Genomic DNA, 25,210 nt, shown 5'->3' with positions numbered 1-25,210 from the left:
TGCACATTTATTTTGTTATTCATTCTAATGCTCCTGCCTCGTGAAAATGAAACACATCATGTACAGAGCATTTAGATTAGATTGTTCTTGCATTTTAACTTTCCTAACTGTGGTGTTTTTAATGGTGCTTCTCCCCTGGTAGATTTTGCGGGCGCAAATAAACTCGTCCTTTCATTGGTACTCAGTATGTGCGCTGTCCGTCACTAAGTCAGCTGTTGAGCCGCTTTTAAACCCACTTAATTGCAAGACTATATTAAATAACCTGCCCAAAATGCAGTGCAATGGACTTTTCATGCAAAACTAACAAAGACTGTCGAGTAACTATTCAGGTGACCTAGCTTAAGTTGCAACTACACCAGACATCTGTTATTTAAAAAATGAAATGTAAGAAGCTAATATCCATCTGTTGCTGTAGTCATCACATTACTTTTCTCAAAAAGTCTGAAGCACACTCCTTTGGTAGTAAAGTATGCTTTTGTTCCCTTCAAGATGTAATGAATTTAAATGCCTTACCCTCTTTTTTAATTATCATTCCATGTTTATGTCACACACGGCCATATGAAACAAATGTCCTTCATATATAAGTACTCGGGCGTCTCTCATAGCCTTAGTCGCTTTGGGACATTAAACCCCATAAAACCAAAACCAAACCAAGCATAAGTACTCGCAGGCATGTACAGAGGCTCAAGTCTGGACCACAGAGCTTGACATGTCACACGTATTGCTGCCCTTGCTGTCGAAATCCCCACACGAAAAGAAAGGGAAACATTTCTTACAAGGTCACCTGATGACAAGTACCTGGGAAATTGATGTGGCAACAGATGTAAAGAAATTCATTTTGCATAGGAAGCTGTAAGCAGCCAACACAATGCTTTTACTAGAAGGTAATGCGAATATGTACCAAACAACTGAAAAATATGCATGGATGATTCAGCAAAAGAAGCACAGAGCTCAAGTTTTACAGCTCTGTGGTAGTACCGTAATAAGGGAGTAATTACTCATTGACGTCCACCCGAGCGCAGCCATACGGCTACAAAGGAAAGCTACACAGCTTTCTCAGAAACTTCGTAGTTAAAGAAAAATTCGTCCTGGTCCGGGGTTCGAACCCGGGACCACCGCTTCACCGGAGCAGTCGCTCTACCAATTGAGCCAACCGGGACGGCAAGCTTATGGTAGGGCGAGAGCGAATTGATCAATAACTCGAAGTGGGAACAGTGTTGACCAAATGTTTAGGGGAATCCCCCAAGGTGGAGTAGATTTCTAATAAGGGAGTAATTACTCATTGACGTCCACCCGAGCGCAGCCATACGGCTACAAAGGAAAGCTACACAGCTTTCTCAGAAACTTCGTAGTTAAAGAAAAATTCGTCCTGGTCCGGGGTTCGAACCCGGGACCACCGCTTCACCGGAGCAGTCGCTCTACCAATTGAGCCAACCGAGACGGCAAGCTTATGGTAGGGCGAGAGCGAATTGATCAATAACTCGAAGTGGGAACAGTGTTGACCAAATGTTTATGGGAATCCCCCAAGGTGGAGTAGATTTCTAATAAGGGAGTAATTACTCATTGACGTCCACCCGAGCGCAGCCATACGGCTACAAAAGAAAGCTACACAGCTTTCTCAGAAACTTCGTAGTTAAAGAAAAATTCGTCCTGGTCCGGGGTTCGAACCCGGGACCACCGCTTCACCGGAGCAGTCGCTCTACCAATTGAGCCAACCGGGACGGCAAGCTTATGGTAGGGCGAGAGCGAATTAATCAATAACTCGAAGTGGGAACAGTGTTGACCAAATGTATAGGGGAATCCCCCAAGGTGGAGTAGATTTCTAATAAGGGAGTAATTACTCATTGACGTCCACCCGAGCGCAGCCATACGGCTACACAGGAAAGCTACACAGCTTTCTCAGAAACTTCGTAGTTAAAGAAAAATTCGTCCTGGTCCGGGGTTCGAACCCGGGACCACCGCTTCACCGGAGCAGTCGCTCTACCAATTGAGCCAACCGGGACGGCAAGCTTATGGTAGGGCGAGAGCGAATTGATCAATAACTCGAAGTGGGAACAGTGTAGACCAAATGTTTAGGGGAATCCCCCAAGGTGGAGTAGATTTGTGCATTACATTTTAAGTATATGCGGCTCGATTTAACTCTATTATCTCAGAGAAAATTGTTTTCTTTCTTGTCCATCTCAGATCGCGAGCACAGAAGTAGCTGCAAGCTTGTGCTATGGTGCATGAAAATAGCCATCACATCTGACACTTCACATACCTGAGAGTAATAGCCAACCTTTCAGCAGGGCATATTGGCTCCCTGACAACATATTTCCTCTGGAGGTCTTCTCCAGCAAGTGATAAAATGAAGTCAAACTCCTGTGGGTTCATTCTGTAATACTTTTTGAAGTAATTCAAATCTCCCTCCCTCATCTTTTACATGTGAAATACAATGAAGCCAATAATGATTACACAACACACATGAAAAACAAGAAAAAAAAACACCCGAGGACGCAGAAGGAATGTTTCTTCTGCAGCCCGCCTCCACTCGTAATTTTGATATTACAGAGTTTAGAACGTAAGCGGCGCTGGTCTACAAGGTCACGCGGACTATGTGAATAGCAAAACATCCAATGATTGCCGCGTATCCTGTCACAGTTGCCGCACGGTAGTCCGCGACATGCAGATTCAGTGAACCACCCGCGGCGCACAGAGGCGGCAGATAAGCTTTAGCAGATAAGTGGCGGGGGGCTGGGGGCGACAGCGCCACAGCGCTGCAAAAACGTCAGCGCTCCGCGAGTACCACGCCTGTAACGGTTCGCTGCGCCACGTTAGCTTTAAAAAGTTGGCACTACGCCGTGTTAAAACAAGATGGGTCGCTCAGGGCGTCAGCGTCACTGACTTCATTTTACACTAACGAAGTCCAAAGTTCGGCAAGCTAGAACTGGTTGTTAGCCCAGCGCATGTGTCTGTCTCCTCTTCCCACCCGTACGTCAGCGCTGTTTCGTCGTACCGTTCAACATGAACCAACCACACCGACTCAGCCCTCTCCTAAGATAGAATTTACATGGTTCTTACCGTCGTGAAGAATTCGCTCTCCGTGTGGCGAGCTCTCCAGGCTGGCCGCACCCACCACCTCCGCTTCATCCTATTCTGCTTTACTTTCAGAAGACGCAGCGTCTTTTTCAGAAGCAGCAGTCTTCGTCTCGGCGAGAGTAGTACCATAGAGTAATATAGAAGTAAAGAGCGGACAGTCCCGTACGCCCCAGCGGCCGACTTTTGTGCACAGCGCACCTAGCGGACCCGGGGAAACGCACTGGCCTCAGAGATGATAGACCACAACAGGAATCTTGGAGGCTCTACTTTCATTGCGTCTTGTGCGTTCTCCCCTCCCGCGGAGGAGGCGGTGTCACATTGCCCAGCTGAGCAGCTGGCCACCAGCGTGACGATTACGGAGCACGCAACAATTATCCAGGTTTCGACGCTCGTCAAAAGCGTTTGGCTTTGATCTCTTGCCTGGACGCCGCGGCAAAACACGTCACCCACAAGCCGCAAAGGCGTTATGCCACGCATCGCGCGCGCTTGGCAAGCGGCAGTGCACCTACTACGTGCATTCTGTCAGGGTGACAATGAGCGCATCAGTCAGTCCGCAGAAGGAAGCCAAGACATGCCAAGACCATACTCTTTTTCTTTTTTTTTATTTGCACGTTCAGTGCCATCTGGCGGAAACGGGGAAGCGCCGAACTCGGCCGCGAAAGGGCCCGAGTGTCCGCTCTTTACTTCTATGTTACTCTATGGTAGTACTGCGAGAGTAGTACTGCGATGAAATACAGCGGTGTTCGCCTCATGAAACCAATAAAGATACCAAAACGCACCTGCAGAAAGCTGTTGTTGCCAGTCTCAAGACAAAGCTTGTCCTAAAATCAAACATTTCTTTAAAATTTTTCTATTACAACAATTACGACGCAGTCAAATGCAGATATAACTTTATTTATTACAAAAAAAAAACGATGATGTCATTCGTTTAAAAAACATGAATTGCCAATATTTTTTCCATTCCTTCGCGCGGATGCAAAAGAAGTGAACATCAGTCTGGTAACATTGCAAATAGGCGGAGCCTGATCGGCCGGCGCGCCGCGGCTGGCGTCGCTCCCATGTGTGCCTGCTTGCAGTGCTGCGGAAGTTCGGAAGCGGCGACCTGAGCGGCGCGCCGGGCGCGTTGCCAGACATGTGTTCCCCACTTAAGACTTAGCCATTGTAGACGGAGCTGAATCCGCGGCAAGGAACGTGAGTCGGATTTCAAAGCGCGTTCCACAGCACAAAAAGGTGGTTAGCTTTCTTAAGCAGCATGGCCTCATGGTTATACAATCCGACCAAGAGGGAGGTTTTGTAGTGCTACTAAAGAAGAGAAACGCCATATTTTTCTGTGCAGCACCAAATCTGGTAGGTTAAGGTTAGATTACATGGATCGGATAATGGTAGTACTAAGTGGTTAACTGTGATGAAATGCAGGCAGTGCATTTGAATGGATCCAAGGGAGGAAGTAAGAAATGAAAACTGAGGAAGCCAAATAGCCGAAGCATATTGTAGTCTAGAACTAATGTGTTTTATCGAACAGCAATTTTAATGAAAGGGCACAGGTAAAAATTAGCTGCATTGTTTGTATATATATATATATATATATATATATATAGGTTGCGAAAGCGTGAAGTACTAGACTGCTTATAAGAATATATAGCGAAGTATACGCTTCGTTAAAGGAAACATATTTATTAAACTCGACGTTTCGATCGGAAGACCGATCTTCTTCAGGAGTGATTTTACATTGTGAATGCATCCCCTTTTATAGGGGCGGGCACAGAACAGGTAAGTGGGAAACACAATGCACATAGCAGAAAAATATGCATAAAAAATTATTAGAGGCAGTGCGACCCACACGCACATACACAAAAAAAAGAGTGCGAGAGAAAAATATAAGAAAAAGAAAAAAATATAAAAAAAGAAAAAAAATATATAAGAAAAAAATGTGAGCTTACATAGTAAAATTAAAAATAAAAAAATAAAATAAATAAAAAAAAGAAATTGTGTGGCATTCGCGTGACCACAAGGTGAGCACACCCGGGGGGGAAACGGCACTGGTGTGGCACAGGTGTGGCATGCAGAAAGGGGTATGACCTCAGACGACTTAGTCAGTGTTGCTTTGTTTAATTTCGTAGGCCCCTGACCTCGGAAGAGAGGTGAGGGTGCCGTAAGTTTCATTAATGCCATTTTGCACTGTGTTAAATTTAAAAAAATTACCGACGATTACGTTACTTCCTAATGCGAAATTTGAGCGCAGCAAATAAGCTGTTTCACCTTTTCGATAGATTGAGGCAAAGAAATCGAGCAACACATGTATGCGCTATCACAGAATTTTTTTTTTAGCAGACGGAGGACTTCCATCGGTCGTCTCGCTCATGGCTCAGAAAGAACTGGCAGATAATTTCGCAGTGGCGAACGGCAGCGGCAATTTCGGCTCGGGCGGTGCACATATACAGATCCGCCGCCACCGATCTGGCTCTCTGATTGCCACTGCACAGGGCGAACGGCAGCGGCAATTTCGGCTCGGGCGGTGCACATATACAGATCCGCCGCCACCGATCTGGCTCTCTGATTGCCACCGCACAGGGGTTGCATTGGAGGAGGAGCGAAGAAAGGAATTAAGTTCGAGCCGGCGCTTTGACAACCGGAGACTCGCAGGAAGAGGGGGGAGGGGGGCGGCGTGTACACCCAGCGGCAAACGATGGGGGCAGAAGCGCGCGCAGCAAGCGGACAACACGATAAAGGGAGGAGGGAAGAGATAGCAGCGACTGACTGATGCCGCTGACGCCGATAGTGAGTCAACCCCAGCTGCGGATGAAAGGGGGGCGGAGCTGGTTACGAGGCCGACGCCGACGACAACGCCGACGACGACGCCGACGCGAAACCCAGGAACGGACGCCAAAGAGCTGCGCTCTAAAATAAAATATGATTCTCGTTGCTCGCGCTCACGAGTGTTTTTGAAGCCACTCTGTAGTATTGTTACTTTAAGTTTGTCAAACTCGTGACTTTTCTCGCGGAGGTGTTTCGAAAGAGGGAGGTTGGGGAGGGATTGGGTATGTGAGCGGTGGTTATTAAATCTGAAACGGAAGGAATTGTCTGTTTGGCCTATGTATTGCATTCGACAGTCGCCACACTCGAGCATGTAAACCACGTTGCTGGAATCGCAATTCAGGTCTTCCCGGATAGAATGCTTGAAATTTGAATGGGTGCTTTTAGCCAGTGCCGTGGTTTCCATGTGTTTGCAGACTTGACATCGGCTTTTTTTGCATGGTGTGCAACCTACAGCTCTCGGTTTATTGACTGTCGAATGGACAACATGGTCGAATGGACAACACCTCCGCGAGAAAGGTCACGAGTTTGACAAACTTAAAGTAACAATACTACAGAGTGGCTTCAAAAACACTCGTGAGCGCGAGCAACGAGAATCATATTTTATTTTTAAATTTAACACAGTGCAAAATGGCATTAATGAAACTTACGGCACCCTCACCTCTCTTCCGAGGTCAGGGGCCTACGAAATTAAACAAAGCAACACTGACTAAGTCGTCTGAGGTCATACCCCTTTCTGCATGCCACACCTGTGCCACACCTGTGCCGTTTCCCCCCCGGGTGTGCTCACCTTGTGGTCACGCGAATGCCGCACAATTTCTTTTTTTTTTCCTTTTTAATTTTACTATGTAAGCTCACATTTTTTTATATATTTTCTTCTTATATTTTTTCTTTTTTTACACTCCTTCCAATACGTCCCCTCAACCAGGGGTGAGTGCACTATAGCTGGGTGCGAAGAAAAAGCACTACTTTAAAGGTTTTCTTTTACCTATTTCACATTTTTTTTCGAGGTTTCTTTCTTGCTCTGTTCATTTTCCTTTTTCTTCTTCTTTTTTTTTCTGTTGTCTGCTCTCTCTGTTGGAGGGTCATATTTTATTTTTTGCTCTCGCGGCCAGGAGAAGGAACAAGTTTTCGCATTTTTCTACGAAAGTTGTTGCACGGCCACGCACCTGTCGAGCACCTCCCAGCTGGACACGACTGTCAATAAGCAAGCCTGTGGTGCTAAACAAAGCAGAGGCCGCATCTGGACGTTGTATTTTCTGACTGAGTACCTGTTCCTCGCACTCTTCTTTTTTTGTTTTTTTTATGTGTGTGTGGGTCGCACTGCTTCTAATAATTTTTTATGCGTATTTTTCTACTATGTGCTTTGTGTTTCCCACTTTCGTGTTCTGTGCCCGCCGCTATAAAAGGGGATGCATTCACAATGTAAAATCACTCCTGAAGAAGATCGGTCTTCTGATCGAAACGTCGAGTTGAATAAATAAGTTTCCTTTAACGAAGCGTATACTTCGCTATATATATATATATATATATATATATATATATATATATATATATATATATATATATATATAGCACAATAAGATAAACGCACTTGGCTGCTAGAAATAAGATGCGAAATGAAGAAACGCTTCCTTTAAGCAAACATTTACTGGAAGTCGACGTTTCGGACAGAGCCTGTCCTTTATATATATATATATATATATATATATATATATATATATATATATATATATATATATATATGTGTGTGTGTGTGTGTGTGTGTCTGTGTGTGTGTGTGTAAAAATTACCTACAATGGCTATATATATATATATATATATATATATATATATATATATATATATATATATATATATATATAGGTTGCGAAAGCATGCAGTGCTTGACTGCTTACAAGATATATACCGAAGTCTACGAAGTATATATATATATATATATATATATATATAGAGAGAGAGAGAGAGAGACAGAGAGAGGGGATGAGGGGCTCGTTATAAATATGAGAGAAGCCAACAGCCACAGAAACCAAGGGACACGAGGGATTTTTAATAATTGATTTATTTTGTGCTGTTGTTCGATTAAGAATATTACTGAATATGTTACCGCTTAAAGCTAGTTGATTAAAAAAGCAGAAAAAAAATGCCCAGGCTTAGCTTGGTTAAGCCAAGAATGCGTTGCATATTGCGCGGTCTTTTTGCGCGAGGTATTGCTTGGCGGCACTCGATTTTCTCAGCAGCTTTTCCTCCGTGACGTATGTATGGATGGATGGATGGATGGATGGATGGATGGATGGATGGATGGATGGATGGATGGATGGATGGATGGATGGATGGATGGATGGATGGATGGATGGATGGATGGATGGATGGATGGATGGATGGATGGATGGATGGATGGATGGATGGATGGATGGATCGATAACAAAGATACCGCCTACGATAACTTTGTTTTGGTTCTTAAAAATTTAAAAGAATCCTGCAAAAAAAGTATCATTGCCAAAAAACGAAATAATAATTGCTTCTGGCTTACAGCTGACATTCTCGCAGCCATTAGATGCAAAGAAGCGCTGTGGTCAAAATGTCGCGCTTCACCAAAAAATGCAAACTTACGAAATGAATTTCGGGCTGCTAGGAACAAAGTAACCGCTCTTCTTCGGTCCTCTAAAAGGCGTTACTATGCTAGCCAGTTTCGCAATTGCCACCATGACGTGGCCAAAACTTGGGCTATCGTGAACGAACTGCGCGGGCGTCAGCGTAGACCGGTCAAGGACGCAATAGAGCATAGTTTTGGTCACTTGACATCCTCTTTGGCAAATGATTTTAATAACTTTTTTTCTAAAGAACAGCGCATTGCCCGTGCCACATCACGTTCGCCGTTACTTCCTTCTTCTGTGATTGACTCAGCATTTCTTCCACACATAACAGAGCCAGATCTTTTCAGCATAATCTCCAGTCTACGGCATAACAAATCGGCTGGAATTGATGGAATATTTATCAGCGACCTTTCCAGAAACTTCCAAAGCTTGAAGTGTGTCCTTCTTTTTATGCTAAATGATATGATTGAAAGTGGCTTCTTACCATGCTCTCTTAAACAAGCGCGTGTTATACCACTTTACAAGGGTGGCAAAAGAAATGATATCGCGAATTATCGCCCAATATCTATCGTGTCGTGTATATCACAAATTTTAGAAAAACACGTCTTATGTACAATGTCAGCATTTTTGCTGAGGCATAACGTGCTTAGCCCACATCAATACGGATTTGTTGCTGGTTCTGGTACCCAAACGTTATTAGAAAAGATGTCGGATTCCGTTCATTCTAGTTTTGATCAAAATGAAGTGGCATTTGGTCTCTTTCTTGATGTCAGGAAGGCATTTAATACTGTTCACCATGATATTCTCTGTGAAAAGTTGTTTTGCTATGGTTTTCGTGGTCCTTTTCAAATGTTACTAAGAAATTATGTGTCTCAGCGATCTCAAATGGTGGAACTTGGACCTGTGCAAAGCAGAACTATAGACTTATATAGTGGTGTTCCCCAGGGATCCATCTTATCACCCCTCTTATTTAATCTCTATGTTAATGACCTCCCCAGCATTATAACTTCATCACAGATTTATCAATATGCAGATGACACCCTCCTCATCTCATCTAATACAGATTTTTCTTGCGCACTCCGTCAACTTCAACAGGACGCTACTAATCTATATGATTGGTTTCAATGTAACCTGATTGATATAAACCCCCAAAAAACTCATCTAGTGTGCTTTAAAAATGCACACAAGCCAATCCCGAAAAACGCTGCGGTTTTTTTGCACAGCTCCAGTTGCACTGCATGTTCTTGCTACCCCATTACATGTGTTCCGTCCGTGAAATACCTTGGCATTTACTTTGACAGTGATTTATCCTGGAACACGCACATGGCACACCTCAGTAAGAAGCTTAGAGGCGTCGCATGCTTGCTCTATGCTCTAAGGGCCTACCTGCCATTTGCCATAAGACGTTTAATTGCACAGTCTTTGGGGTATTCTCTGCTGAGATATGGCATGTGCTGTTTCTTCAACTGTTCTGCAACATGGAAAAATAGGATAAACCGTATTCTCAAGAATATGGCTAAGAGTGTCATCTATTCAATACCCCATAAACAGCAAAGTGTATTCCTTTCTTCAGGTCTGCCTTCCTTTGACATTGTGTTCAAACAAGTCACTGTACTCAGATATTTCTGGAACTCTGAATTTCGGTTCCACAACGTTAAACCAATCCCATTAAGAAAAGTTTCTCGATATATTGTCCCTGCAGTGCGAACTCATTTTGGTATGTCTATGAGGTCATATTATATCCCATGTATATTCAATGAGATGCCTGATAATGTTTTCAACTTGAACACTCGCAGACAGTTACGTGATGCTATTGCCGAGCTTGAACAGCTCTAGTGCATATGTTTTAATGTAGTACACAAAACAATGAATTGATTTGGTAACACAGGTTGTTGCTGCTGCCGGACGGCGCCCTACAAGCCCAATTGAGGCTTTGGCGCGTCCGCGTCTTGTATTGTTTCTTTGGTGTGAATAAAGTATTTATTATTATTTATTATTATGGATGGATGGATGGAATGATGGCTGGATGGATGGATGGAGGGATGGAGGGATGGATGGAGGGATGGATGGAGGGATGGATGGATGGATGGATGGATGGATAGATGGATGGATGGATGGATGGATGGATGGATGGATGGATGGATGGATGGATGGATGGATGGATGTATGGATGGATGGATGGATGGATGGATGGAGGGATAGAGGGATGGAGGGATGGAGGGATGGATGGATGGATGGATGGATGGATGGATGGATGGATGGAGGGATGGATGGATGGATGGATGGGTGTATGGATGGATGGATGGATGGATGGATGGATGGATGGATGGATGGATGGATGGATGGATGGATGGATGGATGGATGGATGGATGGATGGATGGATGGATGGTGGATGGATGGATGGATGATGGATGGATGGATGGATGGATGGATGGATGGATGGATGGATGGATGGATGGATGGATGGATGGATGGATGGATGGATGGATGGATGGATGGATGGATGGATGGATGGATGGATGGATGGATGGATGGGTGGGTGGGTGGGTGGATGGGTGGATGGATGGATAGGAGCGCCCGCTTTGAAACGGGGCGGTGGTTCCGCCACCATGCTCAGCCGGTCTTTTTTATGCGAAGCATATTGCTAGAGCTACCACTCACGCCGTCGCCGTGGGACCCCCACGTGACACCGTGACGTCACACCACGTGACACCGTGACGTCACACCATGTGACATCGGATGAGAGAGCCGGCCTCCACCTCGCGCCGTCGCCGTGGGACCCCTAGCCGTCACGCCACGTGACACCGTGACGTCACACCACGTGACATCGGATGAGAGAGCCGGCCTCCACCTCGCGCCGTCGCCGTGGGACCCCTAGCCATCACACCCGCGCATTCCCGCGCATTTCGAACGCGCGTTCACACTCGGTGTAGGTGAAACGCTCGCTCCACCGGGCAGGCAGACGCGGCTTCCGTGGCAATCCAGGCGCTTACCCAACGCGCGTTTCGGGGTTAGTCGGCGTTCCGCTGTAGCCATGCCATTGTCTTCCCCCACGACGAAGGCTTCTAGTGGTTGTATTAAAATGACGAAGTATTCAACCAAGGAAAGCCATGTATTACCAAGCCTAGCCACTAATATGCTTCGCATTCCCCAGGCTTAGCCAAGCTGAGCCTCAGCAATTTTTTTTGTTCATTTCTTTTTTCCTTTTTGTTTCTTTTTTCTGTCTATTTTTTTCACGTGGTTTGGTGGCTGCCCGGCCGCGCCCAAGGGCTGAACTGAGTGCAATATGCTACGCATAAAAGCAACCACATGCCGCCGGAGGGATCCGAACCCACGACCTCCGAATTACGCGTCCGGTGCTCTACCGCTGGGTGGCGCTGGTGAACACTCTAAAGGTTAGGCAAACAAGGGAAGGGGAATGAGGGGCTCGTTATAAATATGACAGAAGCCAACAGCCACAGAACCAAGGGGCACAGGGGATTTTTTTTCACTAATTTATTTATTTTGTGGTGTTGATCAATTTAGAATATTACTGAATATGTTATCGCTTAAAGCTAATTGATTAAAAAAAGCAGAAGAAAAAACAACCACGTGCCGACGGTGGGATCCGAACCCACGACCTCCGAATTACGCGTCCGGTGCTCTACCTCTGAGCTACGGCTACGGCTGTCAAACCTTCTGCTTTCGGGGGTATTTATGTTTACAAGTAACCTAACCTTGAGGGTGTTCATCAGCGCCACCCACGTTCATAAGCGGCGGACGTAGAACGTCCTGAGTAACCGCAGGTGTGACGTAGAACGTCATCGAACGGAGGGGGTGGAAGCTGCGTGAGAACCCTCTTATGCTTCATATGGCATCAAGGCTGCCAGAACCGAGGCCCTCGCTCAGCAATTAAGCAAACAAGGGAAGGGGAATGAGGGGCTCGTTATAAACATGACAGAAGCCAACTGCCACAGAAACCAAGGGGCACAGGGGAATTTTTTTTTAACTAATTTATTTATTTTGTGGTTTTGATCAATTTAGAATATTACTGAATATGTTATCGCTTAAAGCTAATTGATTAGAAAAGCAGAAGAAAAAACAACCACGTGCCGACGGTGGGATCCGAACCCACGACCTCCGAATTGCGCGTCCGGTGCTCTACCTCTGAGCTACGGCTACGGCTGTCAAACCTTCTGCTTTCGGGGGTATTTATGTTGACAAGTAACCTAACCTTGAGAGTGTTCATCAGCGCCACCCACGTTCATAAGCGGCGGACGTAGAACGTCCTGAGTAACCGCAGGTGTGACGTAGAACGCAGCTTCCACCCCCTCCGTTCGATGACGTTCTACGTCACACCTGCGGTTACTCAGGACGTTCTACGTCCGCCGCTTATGAACGTGGGTGGCGCTGATGAACACTCTCAAGGTTAGGTTACTTGTAAACATAAATACCCCCGAAAGCAGAAGGTTTGACAGCCGTCGCCGTAGCTCAGAGGTAGAGCACCGGACGCGTAATTCGGAGGTCGTGGGTTCGGATCCCACCGGCGGCACGTGATTGTTTTTTCTTCTGCTTTTCTAATCAATTAGCTTTCAGCGATAACATATTCAGTAATATTCTAAATTGACCAACACCACAAAATAAATAAATTAGTTTAAAAAAATTCCCCTGTGCCCCTTGGTTTCTGTGGCTGTTGGCTTCTGTCACACTCTAAAGGTTAGGTTATTTGTAAACATAAATACCCCGAAAGCAGAAGAATTGACAGCCGTGGCCGTAGCTCAGCGGTAGAGCACCGGACTTCGGCTGGGGTGGTGGCAGACAGCGGTTCGCAGCCTAATTGCTCCGTACAACTGGTTGCAGGTTGCAGACTGCGCGACGGATTTCTCCTTCGCCTGGAATTCCCAAGACTTTGGGACCTGCAGTAACCTTCTTTGAACTGATCGGCTGTGGATGCACGGCATTTCGTTTCCTCAAGCAACTACCGCTGCTAGCGTCACCAGGCTGCTATCACCGGAATGATTTGTGCCGCTCCTGTCACGCCCACTGCTCGTCACTTCGGCTGCGGTGGTGGCAGACAGCGGTTCGCAGCCTAATTGCTCCGTACAACTGGTTGCAGGTTGAAGACTGCGCGACGGATTTCTCCTTCGCCTGGATTTGCCAAGACTGTGGGACCTGCAGTAACCTTCTTTGAACTGATCGGCTGTGGATGCACGGCATTTCGTTTCCTCAAGCAACTACCGCTGCTAGCGTCACCAGGCTGCTATCACCGGAATGATTTGTGCCGCTCCTGTCACGCCCACTGCTCGTCACTTCGGCTGCGTTGGTGGCAGACAGCGGTTGGCAGCCTAATTGCTCCGTACAACTGGTTGCAGGTTGCAGACTGCGCGACGGATTTCTCCTTCGCCTGGAATTCCCAAGACTGTGGGACCTGCAGTAACCTTCTTTGAACTGATCGGCTGTGGATGCACGGCATTTTGTTTCCTCAAGCAACTACCGCTGCTAGCGTCACCAGGCTGCTATCACCGGAGTGATTTGTGCCGCTGCTGTCACGCCCACTGCTCGTCACTTCGGCTGCGGTGGTGACAGACAGCGGTTCGCAGCCTAATTGCTCCGTACAACTGGTTGCAGGTTGGTGCTTTGGCCTTTACATTTTCAGTCTTGGTCTTACTCTGCTGCCACCGCTGCCGAAAGTGTCTTGCTTTGTGCTGTACCTTTTTGACTTGTTGGCCCGTGTTAGATAAGACATGGCTGGCCGCGATAAAATATGTGCGGCATGTTCGAAAGCAATTCCAGCCAAAGGCCGTGTAATGGAATGCTCTGAATGTAGCAACTTGTTCCACCTAGGAAAATGCTCTGGGGAGTCTGACGCTGCTGCGAAGGGAAAGGCTGAGGCTTTTTTCGAGGTCTGGAAATGTGGCACATGCTATTCGTCACGCCTGAGAGCGGCGGGAGGCGGCAAGGAGGGAGACGAAGTCAATATACCTGCCATTCTCAGTGCTATCCTTGCGAGACTTGAGAAACTTGAACATCCTCCAGAAAAAGTTGACAATATTGTCCAGTCGATCAATATGATGTCAGAGAAATATGAAGTGTTAAAAGCAATCGCTAGACACGAGGCAGAGATTAATGAACTTCGAAAGCGAGTTGTTGTCCTTGAAAGTTGTGGTAACAATGAGGAAGTGACTCATCTGAAGGTCACTGTGAACGATTTGTAGTGGAGGAGTAGACGGCAAAATTTGGTCTTCCATGGCATTTCGGAGTCAGATGGTGAGAATTTGCTTGAAAAAGTGAATGATGTGGCCCACTCAATTGAGCTTCCTGAGCTGTGCGAAGGCGATGTGGATGCCGTACACAGGCTTCCCGCGAAACAAGGCAAAGTTCCAGGTGTGCTAGTTCGTTTCAGTTCCCAGATGCTCAGATATCAATGGTTTTTGAAAGGCAAATCACTCAGAACGTCTGACTCTGAGGTCTCGATCGTAGAAAACCTGACTCGGTTGAACAGAACGCTTCTCGATTCTGCGAAGAAATGGGCTGATGCGAATGCCTACAAGTATGCCTGGCACCGGAACAACAAAGTGCTTGTACGAAAGGCGAACGGGGAACTGGCACACGTGATTCGATGCGATGACGATTTGAGGAAGCTGTTGCAGTGAGTCACTGCTCTTGATTGTAATTAGTTCCTTCTATATGCGTGGTACTTAACTGTCTCCGAATGATATTAATAATGAGGTTCAGGGTCAGTCTACCCATTTTTCAGTGCTATGTTTGAATATTCAGTCTGTTCGCGATAAACCTGACATTTTACGTGCATTCCTTGAACAGTTTAAATTCATGTTCTCTGTGGTAATGCTTACTGAGACATGGGCCAAAGACAAAGTTGATTGTCCTGAGCTGCTCAACTATCAGTCTTACTTCCTAAACAGAACAAGCAGAAGAGGTGGAGGCGTTTCTTTGTTTGTGCTTGATAGTGTTCAGTGTGAAAGGGTTAATGAGATTACTTCGGTTACACCTGATTATGAGGTGCTCTCAGTTTGTAACAATAAGAACCTCTTCATTGTTGTGTATCGCCCCCCGAATGGTTGTGTTGAGAACTTTTTTCACTATAGGGAGCATGTTTTTCAATTTGCCACTGAATATAATTACACTGTATATATAGGTGGTGATTTCAATGTCGATATGCATGAAAATACACCCAGAAAGTCACGACTATCATTACTAATGGAATCATATTGTCTTGTAAACGTTGTGGCATTACCTACACGCATAACACCCACTACGGCAACACTTCTTGATTTGCTGATTACAAATAACGCAACAAATGTGCTCTCAACCGGGGTTATTAATTATGCTATTAGTGACCACCTGCCTGTTTACATCGTATGTAATAGTGTGCCTGTATTAAAATCAAACTGTAAACAAACAAATGTAAAAATACAGCAGGTCACCTCAACCACGTTAGAAACATTTCGACGCAAAATAATGAACGTCAACTGGGAACCAGTTTTTGCTGCATTGACTGCTGACATAGCGTTTAGTTGTTTTCTGAAGATATTCGCTTGTATATATCGTAACAGTTTTCCGTACAAAGATGTAAAGAAACCAAAACGAGCTCGTAAACCCTGGATTACCTCGCATATTCTTCGAATGATTGCCAAGAAAAATTCCCTCTTTCAGAAATTCTTACAAAGTCGCAGTCCAGAATCGTGGGCAACGTTCAAGAGGTACCGAAACAACCTGAACTTAACTTTAAGAAAAGCGAGGAATGCATATCACCTTAACATGTTCGCTGGTTTGACCGATCAAAAGAAAGTTTGGAATAGGTTGAATCGAGTCTTGAACGCTAACTCTACAAATATAATTGACAGTATTACAATGGAAGGCATTAGTTATAGCGGACTCACACTCGCAAATGAGTGTAATAGCTATTTCAGTGGACTTGCTGATAGTGAACACAACAATAAGGCATTGGATTGCATCACGAATCATACAAGTAACAGTATTTTTATAACATGTGACGAAAATGAGGTGCTTAATATGTATATAAAGGCATGAACAATACAAACAGTGAAGATGCTTTTGGACTGAAAATGAAACCTGTTATGTAAGTCTTGGACATTATCTGCCCAATTTTAACTTATATTTATAACTTGTCTTTGACTACCGGCATTTTCCCTTCGGACATGAAAATAGCAAAAGTAGTTGTTCTTTATAAAGGTGGTTCGAAAAACGATCTTGGTAATTATAGACCAGTGTCTATGTTGCCTATTTTTTCTAAGGGCTTGGAAAAAACAATACATTTACGACTTTCCAATTTTCTTGAAAAATACAACGTGATAACTCCAAGACAGCTTGGATTTAGACCTAAGTCCTCTACTGAAATGGCTCTCCTGAAGCAAAAAGAAATAATCTTAAATAACATTGAATGTAAACAAATAACCCTTGGAATATACATAGACTTCTCCAAAGCCTTCGATAGGATTCATCACGAAACTCTTCTTCTTAAACTTTCTGCATACGGTGTCCGGAACAAGGCACTATCTCTTATCACTAGCTATTTAACTGACCGATATCAGTACGTTTCTATAGATAATCATCGCTCTACTTATAATAAAATAAAGCCTGGTGTACCTCAAGGAAGTATCCTTGGTCCCTTATTATTTTATGTATATATTAATGATTTAGTGCAGATTGACTCCGAAACAGAATACGTAAATTACGCTGACGACACTACTTCATTTCTGTCCGGCACCAACGCGAATGATATAGTAGAAAAGGCTAACAGCGTGTTTGGCAAACTTAACTGATGGTCTGAAAAAAATTCCCTACTAATAAACACACGGAAAACAAAGGCGATATTTTTTAGAGCTAAAAATGTCAAATGGGCTGTACATACAGATTTAGTATTCGGTGGTAATATGATAGAAATAACTAATGTTGTAAAAACACTTGGCGTTCACTTCAAGGAATATATGTTATGGGACTACCACATCGAGCAAATGGAGAGTAAACTAGCTCGCCTTGTCGGCATACTCAGAAGGGTAAAGTGCATGATACCTACTAGGACAAAACTTGTTATTTACCATGCCCTCTTTGACTCTCATGTTAAATATTGTCATTTGGTTTGGGGTACAACGACGCAAACTAATATTCAGAAGGTTTTGACATTACAAAAATATGCAGTCAGAGAAATTGCGGGTGGCACATACTTAGCACATACGAGTGCTCTATTTGCAAAATACCGCATTATGGATGCAAGGGTTATTCATCAGTACCGTGTAATTCAGCAGTACGAATCTAAGGTACAGCAGAGGCCGCATCTGGACGTTGTATTTTCCGACTGAGTGCCTGTTCCTCGCACTCTTTTTTTGTTTGGTGTGTGTGTGTGCGGGTCGCACTGCCTCTAATCATTTCTATGCGTGTTTTTCTGCTATGCGCTTTGTGTTTCCCACTTACCTGTTCTGTGCCCGCCCCTATAAAAGGGGATGCATTAACAATGTAAAATCACTCCTGAAGAAGATCGGTCTTCCGATCGAAACGTCGAGTTGAATATGTTTCCTTTAACGAAGCGTATACTTCGCTATATATATATATATATATATATATAGGTTGCGAAAGCGTGAAGTACTAGAGTGCTTATCAGAATATATAGCGAAGTATACGCTTCGTTAAAGCAAACATATTTATTCAACTCGACGTTTCGATCGGAAGACCGATCTTCTTCAGGAGTGATAAAATCACTCCTGAAGAAGATCGGTCTTCCGATCGAAACGTCGAGTTGAATAAATATGTTTCCTTTAACGAAGCGTATAATTCGCTATATATATATATATATATACGGAGTGTTTCACCTAAGACTTTCTGCAATTTTTAAAAATAAGCTATTTGAATTAGATGCGCGCTTTTTCTGGCATAGCATTGTCAGTGGTGTAGTACATCATAATGCAACTAAGACGTGCTAACTAGCAGGCTTGTTAACCAATATTTAATAGTTAACTTTTAAACTATTACAGTTGGGCTCCTTAATTATTGAGAGGCATGTAGCCCACCGTAAGTAATGTCCATATCCGTTTTTAGAATTTAGAGAACGCGATTATCCTCGGCGCTGTGGCCCAACAAATGTTGGCTATCTCGACGAGTTAGGTTCACTGGAGAGGTTGCTTTGCCTGCAAGCTTCTCAAACCGCATGTATTTTGGCGCGATGTAGGCGAAATTTGTTGGGCCACAGCGCCAAGGGTAACCACGTTTCGAAATTCTAAAAACTGATATGGGTATTACTTACGGTGGGCTACATGCCTCTCAATAATTAAGGAGCCCAACTGTAATAGTTTAGAAGTTAACTATTAAATATTGGTTAACAAGCCTGCTAGTTAGCACGCCTTAGCTGTATTATGATGCACTACACCACTGACAATGCTATGCCAGAAAAAGCGCGCATCTAATTCAAATAGCTTATTTTTAAAAATTGCAGAAAGTCTTAGGTGAAACACCCTGTATATATTGTGACGCCCATGAAAAGGCGATACCTATTCTGCATGGTCGGCGTTCCTGACTAAGGCGAAGATGAGGAGAACGAGGTTGGTGTCGTCTCGTGCTCGGCAAGCGGGCGCAGCTGCTTGCAATCCTCCGTCCCGGTCTTAATAAACTCCTGGGCGTAACATCTTGGTGGAAGGTGCCGGGTGTACTGGTTCCGTGCAGACGTATCCTCTGCATGAACCTCGACGGAGTAGTCGCCTTTCTGGTCTGCCGCCTGCTGTGCTCATGATGTCCCTGGACGGCGACGCTTCGAGGTCTGTGCCCAGCAGTTCATGGCAGCATTTCCGGGAGCCACGGCCGTTCGCAGGCTCAATCAGCGAGGACGTGGATGAATGGCTTACCCACTACCAACGGGTGAGCCGCTACAATAAGTGGAACTCTTTCGCCCGACTTGCCAACGTCGTCTTTTCCCTAACCGACACGGCCCTAACGTGGTATGACAACCACATGGATTCCTTTACGACAGGGGACCGCTTTGTAGAGGAGCTAAAGAAGTGTTTCGGCGACTCTGTCGCGAAAAAGAAGCGGGCTGAACAAGCGCTTGCACAAAGGGCTCAGCTTCCCGGAGAGACTTGTACAAAGTACATTGAAGAAATCACTAAGTTATGCAAGGTCGTCTCTCCTGGCATGACAGAAGAAGATAAAGTTGGCCACCCACTTAAAAGATTTGCAGACGACATTTATAATTTTCTTATCGGCAAAGCAAGTCTCGAGTCTGTATCTGACGTCATTCAGCACTTCCGCACGGTTGAGACATTGAAGATACATCGCATCACACCGAAATTCGGACGTTTGGCCGGAGTGACAACGGTGGCAGCCGTAGACACAACATCGTCGTGTGATCTGGCTTCCACGATCCGTGCGCGAAGAGTTGACCAGGTCGCTGGAACTCACTGGTAATTGCTCAGTGCTCACCCCTGAGTACTCCACGCGCCCTCCTCTGCCAGCCGCAGTCAATACAGCGGACTTTGAGGACCACCGGGTGCCCCGACAGCTGCGGCCGAGCAACGTACCGCGATCGCCTCAGCGCACCGGGGCCCTGCTTTTACCAACATCCGCCGACCATGCAGAATAGGTATCGCCTTTTCATGCGCGTCACAATATAAATATATATGAAAGAAGCCAACAGCCACAGAAAGCAAGGGACACACAGGATTTTTTAATTTATTTATTTTACCTTGTGGTGTTGATCAATTTAGGATTTTACTGAATATGTTATCGCTTAAAGCTAATTCACGAGAAAACGAGAAAAAAAGTAGAAGAAAATATATATAGGAATGTGTTTTTTCGAGCAGTAATTTTAATGAGAAAAATTGGCGCCATATATATATATATATATATATAGCGAGGTATACGCTTCGTTAAAGGAAACATATTTATTAAACTCGACGTTTCGATCGGAAGACCGATCTTCTTCAGGAGTGATTTTACATTGTGAATGCATCCCCTTTTATAGGGGCGGGCACAGAACAGGTAAATGGGAAACACAAAGCACACAGCAGAAAAATACGCATAAAAAATTATTAGAGGCAGTGCGACCCACACGCACATACACCAAAAAAAAAAGAGTGCGAGGAACAGGTATATCGATTCGCTCAACAAACATATACCTCCGAAGCATCCATCTTACATACGCGACACTAATCACTTCCTCAAAGAATTATCGAATGTCACCTTCCCTCAAGGCGCTTTCCTAGTTACCCTGGATGTGGTATCACTTTACACTAACATCCCACATGACGACGGAATTCAGGCAATGGTTGGATCATATAAAGAATACAAAATTCTAGACACCCCTAGTCCAAGTGCCGTCGAGACACTTGCAAATTTGGTCCTTAAACTTAACTCCTTTGAGTTCAACAACTCATATTATCTTCAAACTAGCGGTACAGCTATGGGCACAAAAATGGCTCCAAATTACGCCAACATATTTATGAACAAAATTGAATCTGACTTTCTGTCCTCATATCCAACAAAACCAGCTTTTTACAAACGCTTTCTGGATGACATATTCATAGTTTGGACAGAAACCGAGGACGAACTCATCCATTTTATCGCCTCATTCAACAAAATCCATCCCAATATCTCTTTCACACACACCTACTCAACCAATAAAATTAACTTCCTGGATGTTCTGGTTCGAGTAGAAGGAAGTACATTAATCACTAGTGTCTATAAAAAACCCACAGACAGACAACAGTATCTTCATTTCAACAGCTGCCACCCACGCTACTGCAAAACTTCAATCCCATACTCACAGGCCATCAGATTCAAACGAATTTGCTCACGATCGGAAGATTTTCACGAAAATGCTAATAGCATGCGGGACAATCTAAAAAAACAACATTACCCGTCTTCTATAATCAGCGATGCCATTAAAAAGGCAGAAGCAACTAATATTAATCATGTCATTAAGGAATCTCAGCCATCATCACAGCGCTGTGATCTGATACTAACCTTCACAAATAATCTCCCGAATATTAACAACATCCTAAAAAAACACTTTAATATCATAGAACAGAGTGACCGTCTTTCAAATATTTTCACAACGGTCCCCCAAGTAACATATAGGAGACCAAAAAATCTGCAAAACCATGTTGTCCATTCGACAGTCAATAAACCGAGAGCTGTAGGTTGCGCACCATGCAAAAAAAGCCGATGTCAAGTCTGCAAACACATGGAAACCACGGCACTGGCTAAAAGCACCCATTCAAATTTCAAGCATTCTATCCGGGAAGACCTGAATTGCGATTCCAGCAACGTGGTTTACATGCTCGAGTGTGGCGACTGTCGAATGCAATACATAGGCCAAACAGACAATTCCTTCCGTTTCAGATTTAATAACCACCGCTCACATACCCAATCCCTCCCCAACCTCCCTCTTTCGAAACACCTCCGCGAGAAAAGTCACGAGTTTGACAAACTTAAAGTAACAATACTACAGAGTGGCTTCAAAAACACTCGTGAGCGCGAGCAACGAGAATCATATTTTATTTTAGAGCGCAGCTCTTTGGCGTCCGTTCCTGGGTTTCGCGTCGGCGTCGTCGTCGGCGTTGTCGTCGGCGTCGGCCTCGTAACCAGCTCCGCCCCCCTTTCATCCGCAGCTGGGGTTGACTCACTATCGGCGTCAGCGGCATCAGTCAGTCGCTGCTATCTCTTCCCTCCTCCCTTTATCGTGTTGTCCGCTTGCTGCGCGCGCTTCTGCCCCCATCGTTTGCCGCTGGGTGTACACGCCGCCCCCCTCCCCCCTCTTCCTGCGAGTCTCCGGTTGTCAAAGCGCCGGCTCGAACTTAATTCCTTTCTTCGCTCCTCCTCCAATGCAACCCCTGTGCGGTGGCAATCAGAGAGCCAGATCGGTGGCGGCGGATCTGTATATGTGCACCGCCCGAGCCGAAATTGCCGCTGCCGTTCGCCCTGTGCAGTGGCAATCAGAGAGCCAGATCGGTGGCGGCGGATCTGTATATGTGCACCGCCCGAGCCGAAATTGCCGCTGCCGTTCGCCACTGCGAAATTATCTGCCAGTTCTTTCTGAGCCATGAGCGAGACGACCGATGGAAGTCCTCCGTCTGCTAAAAAAAAAATTCTGTGATAGCGCATACATGTGTTGCTCGATTTCTTTGCCTCAATCTATCGAAAAGGTGAAACAGCTTATTTGCTGCGCTCAAATTTCGCATTAGGAAGTAACGTAATCGTCGGTAATTTTTTTAAATTTAACACAGTGCAAAATGGCATTAATGAAACTTACGGCACCCTCACCTCTCTTCCGAGGTCAGGGGCCTACGAAATTAAACAAAGCAACACTGACTAAGTCGTCTGAGGTCATACCCCTTTCTGCATGCCACACCTGTGCCACACCAGTGCCGTTTCCCCCCCGGGTGTGCTCACCTTGTGGTCACGCGAATGCCACACAATTTCTTTTTTTTATTTATTTTATTTTTTTATTTTTAATTTTACTATGTAAGCTCACATTTTTTTCTTATATATTTTTTTTCTTTTTTTATATTTTTTTCTTTTTCTTATATTTTTCTCTCGCACTCTTTTTTTTGTGTATGTGCGTGTGGGTCGCACTGCCTCTAATAATTTTTTATGCATATTTTTCTGCTATGTGCATTGTGTTTCCCACTTACCTGTTCTGTGCCCGCCCCTATAAAAGGGGATGCATTCACAATGTAAAATCACTCCTGAAGAAGATCGGTCTTCCGATCGAAACGTCGAGTTTAATAAATATGTTTCCTTTAACGAAGCGTATACTTCGCTATATATTCTTATAAGCAGTCTAGTACTTCACGCTTTCGCAACCTATATATATATATATATATGATTTTTTGGCAGCTGATTGATTAATATAAGATGCAGTCACCAGAAATTGAAAAACATAAGATTTAATTCACGACGTTTCGGCTGGAGGACCAGGACAAGGCTGGTCCTCCAGCCGAAACGTCGAGAATTAAATCTTGTTATGTTTTTCAATTTCTGGTGACTGTGTGTGTGTGTGTGTGTGTGTGTGTGTGTGTGTGTGTGTGCGTGTGCGTGTGCGTGTGCGTGTGCGTGCGCGTGCGCGTGCGCGTGTGTCACTTATGTCTTGCTATTTCTAATAGGACATATGTAATATGTATAGTATGTAAGCATGGTATAATAAGTTACTCTTTACACAGCACTGCTTAAGGCTCCTTCCAGCAATGGTAGAAATGGAAGTGGATGTGGAAGAGCTCGGCTGGCAAGACTAAAGATGCAATAGCTTTCTTATTGTGCACGCAGCCTGGTACCGTGCAGAATGTGGAAATTCCCGGCAAGGTGAAATGTAGTGAACATAGAAAGGCAAGTTCTCTAATTCGACTAGAATTTAAGGGGGAACGATAGCTGGAAACTAGTAAGGAAGAAGCCCATCAGCAAGTTAGCGGTAAGAGGGAAAGTAAAAGAATTTAGAATCTTGCCTCAGAACAGACCTCCCGCTTTAACCCAATATGATCACCTCAGCGCTCCAGCAAGGAGGGATAATTTCATGGATAACAAAGTAGAGTACGTGATAGATAGAAGTAGGGGGTAGGGTAGCTGAACAGGATACAGGAAAGTTGTCTCACAAGATGAAAGACCCGAATAGAATTTTCCAAAAGCCTGAAAGCCTTTAACTCCACAACATAGAACTGGCAGTGTTGTCAACATTAATCAATAAGCTTCAGGTAACTAACTCGCGTAACGAAGTTTAATATGCACAGCATTGAGCATGCTCTAAAGAACGAAAGGAGCGTAAAAGCAGCCGAGACGAAACTAGGCATAAGCGAAAATTGGATGTATGCACTGAGCGATAAAAGGTTTGGTTTGGTTTATGGGGTTTAACGTCCCAAAGCGACTAAGGCTATGAGAGACGCCGTAGTGGAGGGCTCCGGAAATTTCGACCACCTGGGGTTCTTTAACGTGCACTGACATCGCACAGTACACGGGCCTCTAGAATTTCTCCTCCAAAGAAATTCTAGCCGCCGCGGCCGGGATCGAACCCGCGTCTTTCGGGACAGCAGCCGAGCACCATAACCGCTGTGCCACCGCGGCGGCTGAGCGATAAAAGGGGAATGCCATTGCCAATATGGATAGCATAGTTATGGGGGCTGAGAATTTCTACACAGATTTACAAAGAAGCCAAAATTATTCAGGGCAATAATGACAGGGACAACCAAGTAGAGGATTGGGAAATTCCGCAAGTAACAATATAAGTACGTAAATAAGCCCTTATAAGCAATAGAAAGAGGGGAAGAATCTGGTGACGTCGTGTAACCGCGGATCTGTTGAAGGATAGGGGGTAGAATGTGCGTGTAAAACTGACCGCCCTGCATACACAATGGCTCATGGCCTCCAGTGTATCACCATCTTTGACGAACACTAACATTATCTTCGTCCATAAGGCAGGAGATGACAAGTGCTTGAAAAGTTAGACAAATCAGATTGCGGCCCTGTGACTATAAGGTATTTAGCAAGGTAATCGCTAAGGGAATCAGAGCATCCTTAGACATTAATCAAGCAGATAACCAGGCTGGCTTTCATAAAGGCTGCTTGACAGTGCAGTATATTCATGCTATGAATGAGGTGACAGAAAAACTTGCATAATACAACCAACCTTTACACATAGCCTTCAAAGAATGCAAGGAAGCATTTGACTCTGTCATAATTCAGCAGTCGTGCAGGCATCACGGAGCCAGGGTACAAAAGACACATA

General features: G+C 44.8%; 1 non-coding gene across 1 annotated transcript; it reads right to left on the bottom strand.

The window, feature by feature from the left end:
• Positions 1 to 12,579: 12,579 nt before the first annotated feature.
• TRNAA-CGC (transfer RNA alanine (anticodon CGC)) lies at positions 12,580 to 12,654 on the bottom strand. The gene has a single exon. It is a non-coding gene; the product is annotated as a tRNA-Ala (tRNA).
• Positions 12,655 to 25,210: the final 12,556 nt, after the last annotated feature.

Source organism: Amblyomma mixtum, chromosome 10, assembly GCF_055824585.1.
Source record: "Amblyomma mixtum isolate Tamu chromosome 10, ASM5582458v1, whole genome shotgun sequence".
Classification (NCBI taxonomy): Eukaryota; Metazoa; Arthropoda; class Arachnida; order Ixodida; family Ixodidae; genus Amblyomma; species Amblyomma mixtum.
This window is presented reverse-complemented; position numbering and strand designations above follow the sequence as displayed.